This window comes from Indicator indicator, chromosome 21, assembly GCF_027791375.1.
Source record: "Indicator indicator isolate 239-I01 chromosome 21, UM_Iind_1.1, whole genome shotgun sequence".
Classification (NCBI taxonomy): domain Eukaryota; kingdom Metazoa; phylum Chordata; class Aves; order Piciformes; family Indicatoridae; genus Indicator; species Indicator indicator.
Genome location: NC_072030.1, coordinates 16,810,485 through 16,825,877, shown reverse-complemented (window position 1 = coordinate 16,825,877; position 15,393 = coordinate 16,810,485). Strand labels below are relative to the sequence as shown.

Here is a 15,393-nt window from a genome sequence, read left to right as displayed (position 1 = left end):
ATACTTCTACCTCCTTTGTGCAGCTGCCTAAGAAAGGTTGGTTAGTTGCAGTGTGTGCACCCTCTCAGGAGACATCTCAGTCTTACCTGATCATGGGGTCCATGGTTTCTTCTGCCAGTAAGACTTATTGCTGTAACATAATTTTTGCTTACACCTCCTCCAGTCTTCCTGAAACCAGTGAGCTATGTGTAATACAACACATAATTGGTGTGATATGGGTAAAGGTTGGCAGGGGCAGATCTGTAGCTAACTGGTACACATCCACAGGCAAGTTAGAAACAGCCTTTGATGATAAAGATTGCAATGAACATGACAATTCACTCCAAATTCCTCCACTTCCTCCACATGACTTTTGAATTACTTTTATTTCTTAATTAGTTCATGCCATGATCTTATATTTGCCCTTACTCTTCTCTTTGAGTCTTCTCTAATAAGCATTTTCCAGCCTGTAAGTCATTCCCGTGGCTCTTCTCTGAAGCTCCTCCAAAGATTAATGAACCTGTTGAGCTGTTGCACACAAACCAGCATTAAAAGCAGCAGGTGAGGAAGCCCATTTGTATTTGATAATCACCTGCCCTTATGTGCAAGGATTTCTTTACCCCTGTAGGCACAGCACAGACCCTGGCAGCGTGATGGCACATCATGGCAGTGATGCTCTTTCCAGATCACCAAGTCTTTCTGAATTCATGGAGAGTCCTTTGCTTTCTTAGTTTCTCTTTGTTCCAAAAAGCACCATTTCATGGCTTTGAGCAGCATATATGAGCTTCTTTAACTTTGATTTTATTATTTTCTTTTTTTTTTACTGTTAACTTCCCCCACCTGCAAATTTCATAACTGCTTCGTGCCCCCTTTGAAGCTCGTTTAGAAAAAGTAGGGCTGAAAACGATTCCTGTGAAACACAGTCAAGCTGCTTATTTTCTTAATGCTAATTTTCCATTGATGATGTATTTTTAAACCAGTTAGCTCACTTTCAGCCCAGCTGATGCATGCCAGGTCGATTTGTTATTATTCTGATTGCCAGGCTATCAGGAGGCACGAAGGCGAGAGAGCCTCCTCACAGCATCACATCTGTGTTATCGCTTCCCTAAGCTTCTGGGAGCTCAGCAGAAAATACCAGTTGAACAAGACACATTTTCCAGCAAGGGATACTCATTTGTCAGGAATAATTCTGTCTGCTTCAGCTGTTGATTCATTGAGTTTCTCTCCCTCGTTTTGTACTTCTGGCTGGGGACTGGTGGGAGGCTGGTTGCCCTGTGGTTCTCAAGGCCAAGCTGTCTCTCTGTCCTCCTGAACCTCCCAACAACTGCTGAAAATCCAGACTGACCATTTGGGTAGTTCCTTCATTGGGTCTTCTAACACATACAAATGCTGCTTTAGAAAACGTTTAATTCAGAGGCTACTGTTCAACAGCATTTTGAAAGGTGGTTTTTTTTTTTTTTGAATGGAGGTTTATTGTTTAGCACCTGTTAGGATTCTCTGAGCTTGTCTCCTTTCCTGCATCACGCACAGCAGAATATTCTTATTGACAACTTCAAGACTTTGAACCAGGTTTTTAATTTTGTAGGCATTTCCGTTTGATTAAACATGAAAAGAAAACCCAAGTCTAAACTGGAGCAGGGTAGATTTAGGTTGGACATATGGAAGAAGACAGTGGCAGAATACTGGAAGAGGCTGCCTGAGGATGTGGTTGAGGCTCCATCCCTAGAGACATTCAAGATCAGACTCAATCTTGAGCTGCCCTGGGCAGCCTGATCTAGTTGGAGGTGTCCATGCTGACTGCAGGGGTGTTGGGCCAGATGATCTTTGAGGGTCCTTTCCAACCTGATGCAACCTGTGAATCTGTGATTATTGATATTTAGTAAGAATAAACAAAAATCCAGCTTTCAGTGAACAGAAAATGTTCATATTTTGGACCAAAATGGCACTGAAGAGCAGTATGAAATTTTCTAATGATCTGTTCCCTTTCCCAAACAAAAAACCATAGCAAAGCTTTAGGGGATGGTTGCAGTTTTATGCTGGTGCCTAGGAAAATTTTCCACAGATTGAGTGAAAAACCGATAAAATGTAAATGAATTATCATTGGATGGAAAAGGGAAATATTAAGGTCTAAATAATCCCATTGGTCTGATAACTAATAAAAGTTAGTTGTATAACCTAATTCTCACTCTAGCAGATACTAGCTGCTGCTTTTGCTTGGCTGTTGCTGACCTTGGCTGCATTTCTTTGTTGTCCTAACAAGCTAGTCTCTGCTTTTCCCCCTCTTTCTTTTCCTCTTCTCTGGGAGAGGGGAGACAGGGAAGCTGTTGGTAACCCCCTGGTTTTGTCCAGGGGGGTTCTTGTGTTGTTTGTGAAGTGTAAATATATGTAAGTATTGTATATTTTGTATATATAGAGCCACGAGGATGATTAGGGGACTTGAGCATCTCCCCTATGAAGAGAGACTGAGATCTTTGGGGCTATTTAATCTTGAGAAGATTGAGAGGGGATCTGATGAATGTCTGTAAATATCTGAGGGCTGGGTGTCAAGTGGAGGGGGCAAGGCATTTTTCAGTGGTTCACAGTGACAAGGCAAAGAACAATGGGTTCAAACTAGAACACAGAAGTTTTCACCTCAACATGAGGAGAAACTTTTTTATAGTGAGGGTGACAGAGCCCTGGAACAGGCTCCCCAGGGGAGTTGTGGAGTCTCCTTCTCTGGAGACTTTCCAAACCCACCTGGATGCATTCCTGTGCAGATTACACTAAGTGATCCTGCTCTGGCAGGGGGGTTGGACCTGATGATCTCTTGAGGTCCCTTCCAACCTCTGATATACTGTGAGACTGTGATATATTCCTTGCATTTCATATTTCTGGATTTTAGTGTGCTTGTAAATAGAGCTTCATTTGCTTTCCGCCTGAGCTGGTCTGGCAAATTTTATTTTGGGAGGCTATTTTCAACCCACCACAGGGATCAAAAAGCAAAAGGAATGGGCCCTTAAGGCCAAGAGCATGCCTCTGGTTAATGAGTGCAGAGAGAGCCGTTGGCACACAGGGCTTTCAGAGGCAAACAATGGATTATTAGTGAACGGATTTCCCCAGGCTCGCTCCGTAGCGAACGCTGGGCGGACAATGACTGCGTGCGCCGAGTTCATTCAGAACGGCTCCAGCACCTGTTTCCTCCTGTTTGTCCTGCAGTTGTACTTGGGAAGTGTTGGGCACTGGTATGATGCCTCATTAGAGCGTGGGTATGCTGGGACAGCCGTCCTTCTCTGTCAGTGAAGACTTGCTGGTGAATAACAAGGGCATTGATCAGCACTTTAATAGGGGATGGTTGGATGCCCAGAGGAGCTCTGCGCAGTGGACTTCTCCCAAGGTTCCACTTCGTATCAGCTCCATGTCACCATTCTCCAAGTCCATCATAAAGCTTTCTAGAGAGCTCTAATGCTCTGTGGTTAAAGAATTCAAATACAAGCCAATCTCCCACCCCTGCTGTCTTTTGAAATCAGGCATTGTGTGTGAAAGGCTGCTCCTCGTCCAGAGCTGGCGGCAAAGCCGGGGCACAGCAATCAGGGAGGGACTCCTGCTGCGATGCTGCCAGGGGGTAAGAGGTCATGCATGGATTTTGCCAACTTCAATCCCAGTCTTATCTCTTTCACTCTGTCAAGGGAGCCTAAGAGAGAGATAGGAGGATGAAAGGCAGCTCCAAAGTCTTACTTTTTAATGGAATAAATAAATTCTGGTTACACCTGGCAACGCTATCAGAGCTCGGGGGACCTTCATCCCAAATCAAGGCTGGCTTAGGGAAATCTATTAAATAAATGTATCTAAAAGCAACACAGATTTTTAATTAAGGGTATTAATTTGTTTTAAAAGTGATTGGGAGGCATGGAACTTAGACTTTTAGCCTCAGGAGCTTTGCTTCATTTATACTTCAGAGTGCTGGTGGCTGAGCTTCTCTGCCCATGTTCACTTGGCCCCTAAGGGGAAAAAAGTCAGAAAATATTCCAAATGTGAGCCTGTCTTCAGTTAACCTAAAACCAGACAGCAAATTGGATTCCAGGAGAAAGACTGGTCAGCTGAACAGTAATTAAAGCCTATGTCCTTCCATCCATACCTGGTCTTTTAATCTGCTCATTTGTATCTGTGCCCTTCTTTGAGTGGCATCTTTAGCTCTACCTTGTTCCCTGGGCACTAAAGCAGCAGGGAAATGTCCCACAGAGGAAGTTTGCCCTGCAACAGTGCACAAGAAGCTGCCATTTTCTAAGACCTCTCCTTTGCTTCTCACAATTCCCTGGTTTCGATGCCAAGTTGAGGTTTGAATGAAAACATTTGGCTGCTCGGACTGGCAGAGCAGATCATCAACAATCTTTTAAGAGGCTTAGGAGATGTTTGAGGCTCCCCTGACTTGTGCTGTGGGTTGTCTTGGCCCTTTGTATGGTCCATAATCCCGCAAGTATAAAGCTCCTTGTGCCTCAGCTCCCTTGTTTTTTTGTCTGCAGTTGGTGTGGGTTTTGGAAGCCGAGTGCAATCTTTCAGTCCTGATGTTTAGCCAGGTGCCAGCATGGCGATGGGAAGGCCTTGTGATGTTTCCACTGTGTCAGCAGCAGGGAAGGGACACATTTCAGCTCAGCGAGGAGCATGCACTGCAGGCACTGGCAGCTCCTCTGAGGGGCTGGTAAGATGCTCTTACAAAATCTTTTCTGGCATCACACCCAGGCTTCTCCCTCCCAGTGCATTCATTCATTCATTCCTGGGTCTGTCAGCAGGTTATTGTGTCGGCCTGTGACTCTCCTGAGGACCATACATCTTATGTTCAAACCCTCAAATGGGCTATGACCTTCTCCTCTTTTGAATGTTGTAGGAATGACCTTTCAGCAGGGCACTTGCTTATGTAGAGAGCTGACTGGGAAGATTTGGCTGTGCTAGGGCTTTGGTCCACGCTGGCCTGAAGTGAAAGAACAAGAGTCTTTTATTCTCAGGAAGGGATTCAAATTTTACTTCTGTGGTTCAAATGTAACCTGTATGTATAAAGTCTTTATAAACGCTTTTCAACACCCAGCTCTTTCTCTGTGCTATTCAAGCTGCCAAAATTGGCTGGGGAATTCATTTTACACTGAAGGAAAATCATTATTGTTTGTTTCAATAATTATTCCTTTTTTTCCCCTTATCACTTAAAAGAAGATTAGAACAGGATAAAAATCACAAACCTGAACGAAATCCAAGTCATAGAAGCATAGCCAATAAGGAGACCTCAGCAGAGGTGGAAACATGCACATGCAGATTTTCAAATGCTTGTTTACAGATTTATTGTAGTATTTCTTCAGCAACATGCTGAGTGGGTGCATGGAACAGCCTAGACAGGAAAATCATAGAATTGGAAAAAGCTTCCTATAACAGGGGAGTTTGTTTGGGGTTTGGTTGTGTTGGTTGGTTGGTTTTGTTTTGAATGTTTTTGCTGCACTGTGAGAACAGATTTATTTTATTTACTTCTCTTGGCTCCTGCAGCCAGCTGTGGACCTTAAGGAAGAGCTGTTACATGCAGAGGATCATGGATTTTGCAGGTGTAAACCACATCCTGAAAAGGAGACTCAAGTGCTTTAGCTAAGCAGCAGCTACTTCAAGGCTGAAGCCTCCAATGCTTCTGTGGCAGAAAGAGGTCTGGGTACTTTGGTAAAAGGATTGTATCTTTTTACAGACATATTGAAGTGGTTCACACCTGGAAAATGACAGCAAGCTGCCAGGAGCTGTTAACCATGCATTATACCTGTGGTCATTTCTTGCCTCTCCTCCTGCAGCCAGCAGTTATCTTTGTGACTCACAATTTGTGTTTGGAGAGAGGGTGGAGAAAGGGCAGCATGGGGAATTGCTTCAAACACAGGTTTGGGCTTTTTTTCCCCCATAGTTCTCTATCATTTGTTTGTGGCCTGGCAAAGCTAAAGCCACCAAAGCCACCACCCCTCAGATCCAGGCTTGGAGAGCACTGGATGGGGATGCTGTGAGCTGCTGGGGTGCAGGGAGCTGCTGCTGGAGCTGCTGCGCTCTCCTCTTTCTCCATGGACCTTTCTCTCAGGTAAAGCACCTTCTCCCGAGCAGAAGGGTGAGGAGCAACAGCCAAGTGCATTGCATGATGCTCCTTTCCCACTGGTGATTTCACAGGCCCTTGGGCAGGATCAGACTTGACTCTTCCCACAGTTGAGTGTCTTGTCTAGACTGCTGCTTAGGGCAAGATGCCTCAAGGGAACAGACCAGAGATTTCAGAAGGATGCAAGAGGAATAGTCTGGTGTTTACCTGGCTTCCTAATAGCTCTTAAGTCCAACGCGGCACACTGTGATATTTATTGCCATTAAATACAGCTGTTCTGGATACTCTGAGTGTTCCTGCTAATCTCTTGAAATTCAAAGGTGATCTGTGCTGTTGCACAGGTTGAATAATGTTTTAAGGCAATATATTCCCCCTTTCCCCCTTTCACTAAGGGAAAGTCTCTCCCATCCTGGCAGCCTGAAATATAAATGAAAGCCTAAGTGACAGCAGCCTAGATTGCCCCAAAAGCTGAGAGAAGAAGCCAGCTTTAGAAGCTGAGCCCTTAACAGCGTCAGGTTGTTAAACTCGAGAACCTCCTGTAATTTACTGGTTTGCTCTGAAATGAGCCCAGTACCCTGAGGCATCTTCCTGAACTGGGGCTCACTTGGAACTCTTCATTCCTATTTTCCAATACCTCGTTGCAAAGCTTTCCCTTTCCCCTTCACTGCCGGGTTCTGTCCCTCTGCCCCCGCATTGTTCAGACACCTCCCCGTTTCCCAGCCTGGTACGGCGTTGGCGGAGAGACACCCCCCACCCCCTCCTGAAGGGGTTAAAGGCGATTCCTCCTGCGGGAGCAGCCGGGGGAGGAGAGACCGCCCGGCCCCGCTGCCTCCGCGCCGCCGGCTCCACGCTCCGGGGCTCGGTATCATCCTCTCCTAACCTTCCCGACCCTGCGCTTCCTCGGCCAAGGAGAGCAGCCCGAGGATGACCGGCTCGCTGGTGCGAGGTGACAGCCGGGCTGCGGTGGCAGCGATGGGCTTGTAGCGGCGCCCGGTCGGGGCTCCTGCGGCAGGTGCTCGGTGGAGACCGGTGGGACCATGAGTGTGATGCTGTGGCGGTGGGAACAGAACAACACCACCATGAAGCTGGTAAGGGTTTTGGGACCATAACCTCGGAAAGCCTGCTCGTATTGACTGACGAAAAAAGGCATTCGCGCGGCACTATGTTTTTCCTGCATATATATTTTAGTCTGGAGCTTTTGTCTGGGAGAGGTAAGGGAGCAGTGAAGGAGAGGGGCTGGCAGGGCTGGTGCTGAAGCCGTGTTCTCTCCAAGTGGAATGCTGTTTTGCAATAGAGTTGCAGCCGGATCTGTTACTGATTAGTTCATCTTTTGGACTGCTCTAGGTTGTTTTGCCTGTTGTTTGATCTCCGTAGTTGAGCTCATTTAAAAGTCAGAATAAAAACGTGGGTTGTGGGCATAGCTCTCTTCTCACCTTCCTTTACTTATTGTCTCTTTCACTTTTTCTTCTTGAAAGTAGTCTTTCTTTCTTCTTTGAGCCTTGTTAGAATCATCTTGTCAGATGGGAGCATTTTGGAGCTTTGTTTGCTCAACAGTTTGTTTTTAAATTCTCTTCCACCCACCCCCCTTTTTTCCTTTTTTTTTTTTTTTGTCTTTCCCAGGCAAGTTCCAAACTCCACTGTTCCCTGTAAGTAAAGTGTGGCTGCTCCATTCCTCCAGCAGAAATGGGATCGGGAAACCCATGTATCTGCTTGTCTCTTTGAATTACTGTCCATGCCAAGATTTAAACTCTGCTCAAAACTTTGAGAGACTTCCTATGAGCAGCAGCTTTTTTTTTTTTTCTTTTTTTTTTAAAGCTATTTGATGTAAAGAATTATCGAAGCAGTGGCTGGCAGAGATAGCTTTAAATGTGTTTTCTCTGTCTCTCTAGCAGATTATTTAAACAAAGAAAATTACATTTCTATGCAGTTTTTATACAAAAGAGTTCCTTTCCTGAGGAGTTTATAATCAAACCCAATGATTTGCTACAGGTCTAATCCTTCAGCTTTTTATGTGAAAACTCTGATGAAATCCATGTGGGAGTCCAAGGTACCCAGAGCCTCTTGGTATCAGGCTCTGTGATCACCCAAATGCACCTAGTAATTTAACAATCTCTGCTTTTAGAAAGTGTGCTTGGGAGGAGTGAGGTGAGAAACATGTGCTGGTTAAGGAGTATTCTGCTCTAGATGGAAAAGCAGCTCTTCACCTATCTGGGATCAGATAGTTTCAGATATTTCATGCATGAGTAGCCCCTGGAATAATGAGTTTGCGAGCTGGCAGAGTAAATGGGCTGCTGAGGGTGGGGGTTGTCAAAGCTGGGTTCCAGCTGAAGCCAAGTATTTAGGAGAGGGAGGTTAAAGTGACCCTTCTTTGCCTTTTCATATGCAAAGATCTCTTCAGGAAGCAGGGGAGCTGTGTGTACAGGTGTATTGAAAAGTCTTTGCATATACATTGGCTTTGAGACCAGCTGCCAATGGGCTTGACAAACAGAGAAAGCACCTGTGAGAGCTGAGCATATTAAATCAAGCAGAGAAAAGGCTGTGAGATGAGAAATGAAAAAGCTGCTGGTGTTCAAGGCACCACAAAATCTAACCACATCATGCTCAGGCTGCTGGACAAGTGCTGGATTTACCAGATTCTTTGCAGAAGAAAAATAGAAACCCCTTTACCCTATGCTGACACCTCTCCCTGTGAAGTGGGGGGGCAGTTATTTGCCCCTGGAATTAGGGAATTGTAGAGATGGCTCCTGTGGGGCTGCCTCCTTTGTGAGGGTGGTTTGGTGGGTGCTGGGGCAGGGAGAGCCATGGGTGCTCCTTGTTTCAGGGGGCTGGCGGGGTGAGCTCTGGTGAGCTCTGTACTGATAAACTGGATCAAAGAGTGTCAGCTTTGTAGTAATAACTAAAAAAAAAAAAAACAACACCCAACAAAACAAACAAAAAAGAATCCTCAGCTAAGTGAGTAGCAGAGTAAATAGACCAGAGGATGCTCAATGTCTTAGGCATCTGGAAATCCCACATCCACACCCCCACACCTCAATTTAATAGGCAACAACTACAAAGAGGGACTGAATACCAGAATAAAAAGTGACATCAACCATAAAAATGAATAACTGTGTATCATGCAGGAAATAAGATAGAATGAGGCATCCTCAGCTGTTTATACCAATCAGTGAAGCTGTGCTTTTCTGTTCTCTTTCTTTCTGGCTATGAAATTTTACACAGCAGAATGCAAAGTTTCTTGGAGTTGTCCCTGTTTCTTTGGCATAACCTTTAAAAGGATTTCAAAGTACTTCAGCAGCAGTTTACAGAGTGAGAACAGCGTCCTGCCTTCTTGCCTCACTGCTGAAAGCTGGCATGGGCTCTGTCAACATTTGGGAGCGGGCAGCAGAGGTTTTTGATAGCTGTGGATAAGGAACTGAACCAACATTGTGCTGGTTGGAGTCAAAGAGAGAGAGGGTGTTGGTGAAATCAGTGGGGCTGGTGAGGACTTAAAGGGCCTGAAGAATGACTGCAAAGCACTGTACCCTACATCCCTTCCTCCTACTTGTGGGTGAGTGAAGTTTCTGTGGAAGAAAGAAAGAGAAGGTGCTTGTCAGAGTTTTAATGGGGTGAGCTGATCGTGTGTACCAAAGACAACCACAGCCATGGTGGGGAGGAGGCTGGGTGGTGATGGCAAGAATCGCTTTGTGGTTGAAAGCAGAGGACTATGGAAGCCTAGGGGGTTCTCTGGTTTGTAAAGCAGACCTTTTGAGGTGTCTGGGACTCAATTCTTTCGCCTGATGTTATCACAAAGTCCCCAAATATCAGATCCTGCAAGGCTGGGTTAAGTTTGTAAAAATTAAGATGTTGCTGTAAGTGCAATGCAAAAGCTGGTGTGTAACTGTGATTGAAAGTCAGTGTTGATAGCTCCTCCTCCAAAACACTGCCCTTGAATAATTTGGGGGGATGGTGTTTCTGTCACATCCTGCCTTTATTGCTGGGTCTACTGGTGTTTGAGAAGCATGTGGATGTGGAGCTTCAGGAGATAGTGTGGTGGTCATGGTAGCTGGGTTATGGCTGGACTCAATGATCTTAAAGGTCTTTTGCAAACTTAGTAATTCTATTCTGTCACATACTGCTTTTATTGCTGGAAGTATTTCCAGGGCAGCCATGTCAAGCTTCATGCCAGTCTTGCTGGAGTATGTTGATGTTCTTGCTGGACTTTCAGAGACTGGCCAGGCTGTAATTCAGACAGCTTGGTTGGCTCTCTTGGATACCTGAATAGACTGTAAGTACTTTCCAAGTTACTGCCAGCTCTCAGGAGAAAAATGTTGAACTTGAGTAGCCTTTCATGGTGAGTGACTTGTGCAAGGCTGCTAACCTACCTGGTTTGACACCAGAGTTCTTTATTCCTTGGCTTTTAAAAGTAAATCTTTCTTTCTGATTTTTCTTGCTGTTCCACACTTGAGGCTAGCAAGACAGAATTTCAACACGTGTAAAACCTTCCTCTCCTGTTTTGTGTAACTGTTATGAGTCAGCCACACACCTTACACAAACACCTTTATTTAATGTAATCAAAACAAGGACCTTTCCCACTCACTGCTTTATGGCTCAGAGAATTTGCAGGGGGCAAGATATTGTTCTTGTGGTGATTGAAGGTTGCTGTAAAAAGCTTGGGATCCATTTCCTCTATGCAAGCTTTAAATTGTCCTGGTTTTGAGCAGCCCCCCTGCCTCCTAGAGTGTGCATACAACTAGGAAATCTGAGAATGTTTCAGACTCTGACAAGGTTTTCCCTACTATTCTATCAATAAAAACATGCTGAGTAGCCTATCTGAATAGAACTGCCAGGAGATAACCTTCCCAGAGTTTATTTTTGTGCTTGGGGGATGGAGTTTTTTTGAGCCTCCAAGTAACTGATGAATGAAAATGGTATGAATGTCTTCTCCAGAAGAAATATTCTGAGTCTGACATGGAATAATAAATGACTTCAGGTTAAACCTATAGTAAAAGTTTTGTTTCTTTACATGGAATAAAAGAAACTTAACTGAAGAGCCACATTAGCATCAGCAGGAGCTGGCATTTGGTTGTGAAGTGTACCATGAACAACAGTGTTTCAAACCAGTTTTCAGATGCACAAATATTTGAGCTTCTTAGGATTTTTTTTTATGTAGTTTATTTGTAACTTTTTTTTTCTTTCTTTTTGTCTGGTGAAGGGAGCAGCTTTTGTCTTTTCTCTGTCAGGATTAGGCCAAAGAGAGAAAACTCAATAGGAGGCTGCTCAACTCTCCCTGCTCACCTCTGTTATTTTTATTTGCTGTTTGTAAAACTTGAGTGGTGCTTATTATTAAGCAGATAAAATTCTATTTTGAATTTTTTCTCTCCTTGTAATTCTTCTCTGTGTCAACTTCAACATGTTGAACAATGTGAGAGAAGAAATGGCACATCCTTGCATAATCACTGTACAGACACCTGTAACTTAGGAGTAGGACCAGATTCTCATTGTCATAGCAGCAGACTCTTGGTGTGGATGTACCTTAGTGTACATCCAGCCTGAATCTCATCTCAGTTTGCTCAAGCATATGAGGGCTGAGGAGGAGAGAGGTTTCAAGGATGGTTTTTCCATCCTTGCCCTTGCACCATAAAAGGCCCTGAGCTGCAGGGACTGGGAGATGTGCTTCTGATGAGATCAGTGCTGAGGAGGTGTAGGAGGGAGTTGGGTTGTGTCTTCATCCCATCCACCTGTGTCTGGGGGAAAATGCTGCTCTGTGGGCTAGGTAAAAGGACGTGATGTCTCCTGCTCATACAGCAAGGCTCAGCACCACCTCAAATACGTTCCAGGAGCTGAATGGTGCCAACTAGAGCAGTACTTGAGTTTTGCAGAAGTTAATGGGCCCTGAGTTGGGTAAAACACTGGGGTTTGAAATGTTCTTATTTAAAAATAATAATAAAAAATCATTTAAAAAAAGGGTTTTCTACTAAAATTGTGGGTTACTTCAAAATCCTCCCTGTGAAGAGAGTGTTAAAAGATTTATCACTATGTATAACATTTCTGTCCTGGTTTACACACAGCTTCCCCTTCTATTAAATATTTCCCTTTAATGCTCTTATCTCCATGTGCCTTCTGGACTAATGTGTAGCAGAGAGCAAAGGAAACATACTTATTTGGAGAAACACTTCATTCTGGGAGAGATTTTTTCAAGTGCTTAACTTAAAAACTGCAACAGAAGAATTGCCTGGGCTGATAAGAGGTTTGAAAAGTTGTGATTTGATAGACCTACTTCTGCCAGCTGACTTAGCTGTACTTTTCATTAAGTAAGGGAAAGAAGCACTGCAGTTCTCTAAGCTTTTGCCATCTATATTAGGGACTTATAAGCAGTTTATTTGAATCATCAGAGCATTATCTTGCAGCTCATAATGGACTTGATGTTGGAATCGGATCACAGCCTCTTACAGAGTTTTCCCAAGCTGAAAAGTTTGGAACCTCAGCCAGTTGATGTCTAGATTGAAGGCTTAGTCACTGGCACTCTGCAAAGATTAAAGTAAATAGCGAAGTGCAGTTCTGTGTTTCGTGGGTTAGGAGATTTCTGAAAGACACTGTTTGATATAATCATAACTTTCTGTTTAATCATAGTTAAAGAAATGTGGCCAGAAGATTGAGAGAGGTGATTGTGCTGCTTTGTTCTGGTAAATCTCTGGAGCCCTCAGCACAAGGAGGACATGGACCTGATGGAGCAGGGCCAGAGGAGGGCTATGAAAAGGATCAGGGGCTGGAGCACCTCTGCTATAAGGACAGGCTGAGGGAGCTGGGGATGTTCAGCCTGCATAAGAGAAGGCTCCAGGGAGACCCAACAGCAGCCTTCCAGTACCTGAAGGGGGCTACAAGAAAGCTGCAGAGGGACTGTTTGCAAAGGCCTGCAGGGACAAGATGAGGGGCAATGGTTTGAAATGAGAGAAGAGCAGATTTAGATTGTTAGGAAGAAGTTCTGCAGCATGAGGGTGGTGGAACTCTGCAACGGGTTGCCCAGGGAGGTAGTTGAGGATCCATGGCCAAAGATCTTCAAGGCTGGAAAAGGCTCTGAGCAACCTGCTCTAGTGCAGGATGTCCCTGTTGACTGCAGGGGATTTGAACCAGGTGACCTTTGGAGGTCCCTTCCAACCCAAACCATTCTGTGTTCTTTTGACACAGAAGCCTGTGAGTAGAAAGTGTGTTAAAAAGAGACACACATCTTTTTCCTGAGGAGGATCAGTCAAGAGAAGGCAACACAACACAACTGAACTGCAGCATTGATAAGGCTGTGAAAAAGGCAAATTTGTTCCTAAAGGCTATCTAGAAAGATTCTTTAAACAGAGATAAGGAGGTATGCACACAAGTTTTAGTTCAGTTTTAGTTCTTGGTTTGGTTGGTTGTTGCCTTCTGTCCCTCAGAAGACATTGAGGGGAGATTAAAAATTATGTAGGCACTGTTCTAAACCCCTTATTATTTCTTGTCCTCCCAGTGCCATGTGGTTTTGTGCTAACTGTTGTAGAGCACAGAGGGATGGATGCAGATGGTTGGTATTTACTACATTGTGAGACTGAGGGATTATTGTTTGGTTTTTCTTTTAATGAATGTCAGATTTTAATACAACCATGTCCTGATTAATGTAACAATATCTCACTATGTTTGTGGGTATAAAAATCTTAACACTAATGGGCTTGCATTCTCTTGGCCTGGGTGGAAGGCTGCCCCTAAATCTTCCTCCCACCTCAGCAGCTCTGACACATGCACAGCCTGTTCATATGCATTTGGGTTTGGTGTTGTTTTTTTTTTTTTTTCCCCCAGTATGTCTGCTGGCTCTTCTGCTGCCCTTTCCCCATGTTCCCAGGCAAAGAACATTTTGCTTTTGAAGTTGAAATCAAATTCTTAGAGGTTCCTTTCTCAAGACAGGTTCTTATTGCCCCAAGTCCTTTCCTGTACCATTTCTTATCTGAATTCCTTCTCCTTGAACACTGATGACAAGAACTGTGTGAAATCTGAGATCGTAAGAATGACACAGAGCTGTTGGAGGGAGTCCAGAGAAGTGCCACAAAGATGATCCCAGGGTTGAAGCAGCTCTGCTATGGGGATAGGCTGGGGGAGCTGAGGTGGTTCAGCTTGGAGAAGAGAAGACTCTGGGGGGATCTTAGAGCTGCCTTCCAGTACCTGAAGGGATCCTGGAAGGCTGCAGAGGGACTTTTCCTGAGGGTATCTAGAGACAGGACAAAGGAGAATTGTTTATGCTGAGGGACAGCAGGGTTAGACTGGAGCTGAGGAAGAAGCTCTTCAGTGTGAGGGTGGTGAGACACTGGAACAGGTTGCCCAGGTTGTAGATGCCTCCTCCCTGGGGGTGTTCAGTGCCAGGTTGAATGAGACCTTGGGCAACCTGGGCTAGTTGAGAGGTGTCCCTGCCTGTGGTGGAGAGGTTGGAGGAGATGATCTCTGAGGTCCTTTCGAACCTAAGCCATTCTGTGGTTGTTTCTATGAGATTTTTTTTCAAGTCCTATCTTACCAGAGCATTGTACAAGGCCTTCCACATGGCTTAGTGTTCATAAAAGGAAGCATTTCATCTCTCTGCCAACCAGTACCTGCCTGTTTTGTTTCCAGATAGTTCCTGATCAGGGCTGAGGCTGTGACTGCTCAGATGATTTCTGTGCTGCCTTTCTGTCTGAGAAGTCTGACTGCCTTTTCAGTAAGCTTGTTTGTCTTCATGGTTCTGCTTCTTCATTTTTGAAATGTGCACAAACATAAATTCCTTACAGATTAGCTGGGCAGTTGCTAGGTTTTATTATAACGATCCTAATCTTGTGGTTTAAGGAAAACGACCCTACAGGACTTTTGGTAGCTATTTCTTCAGGGTAATTGCTGGTAAAGTAAAGGAGGGAAGAAGATTTTGGTGCAGAAATGCTTTGTACTTCCAAGAGGCTTCTGAACTAAGTAGTTGTGTATCTTTTTATCAGGATCTTTTCAAATGAGGTACTAGACTCAAGAGCACTCTGAGCATCCGATCTCAATTAGTTGAGTGCTATCAGTCTTCCAGAACCTCACCATCCTGCCTGCATTCTGATGTGATTGATAAGCACCTGTGAAATAGTTGGGCATTGTAAAGCAAGTTGATTTTCTTTGTCATTTGTATTCAGCGATTTGCCATACTGACTGTTGGCTGTTTCCTTTTTGCCCCTTCCCCCCCCTTCCCTTTCTTTCTTTTCTTTGCCCCCTTCCCTTTCTTTCTTTTCTTTGCCCCCTTCCCTTTCTTTCTTTTCTTTGCCCCCTTCCCTTTCTTTCTTTTCTTTGCCCCCTTCCCTTTCTTTCTTTTCTTTGCCCCCTTTCCTTTCTTT

At 44.5% G+C, this 15,393-nt stretch overlaps 1 protein-coding gene across 4 annotated transcripts in view; it reads left to right on the top strand.

The window, feature by feature from the left end:
• The window catches only part of NAV2 (neuron navigator 2), a 334,773-nt gene that overhangs the window by 164,275 nt on the left and 155,105 nt on the right, over positions 1–15,393 (top strand). The window lies entirely within an intron of this gene.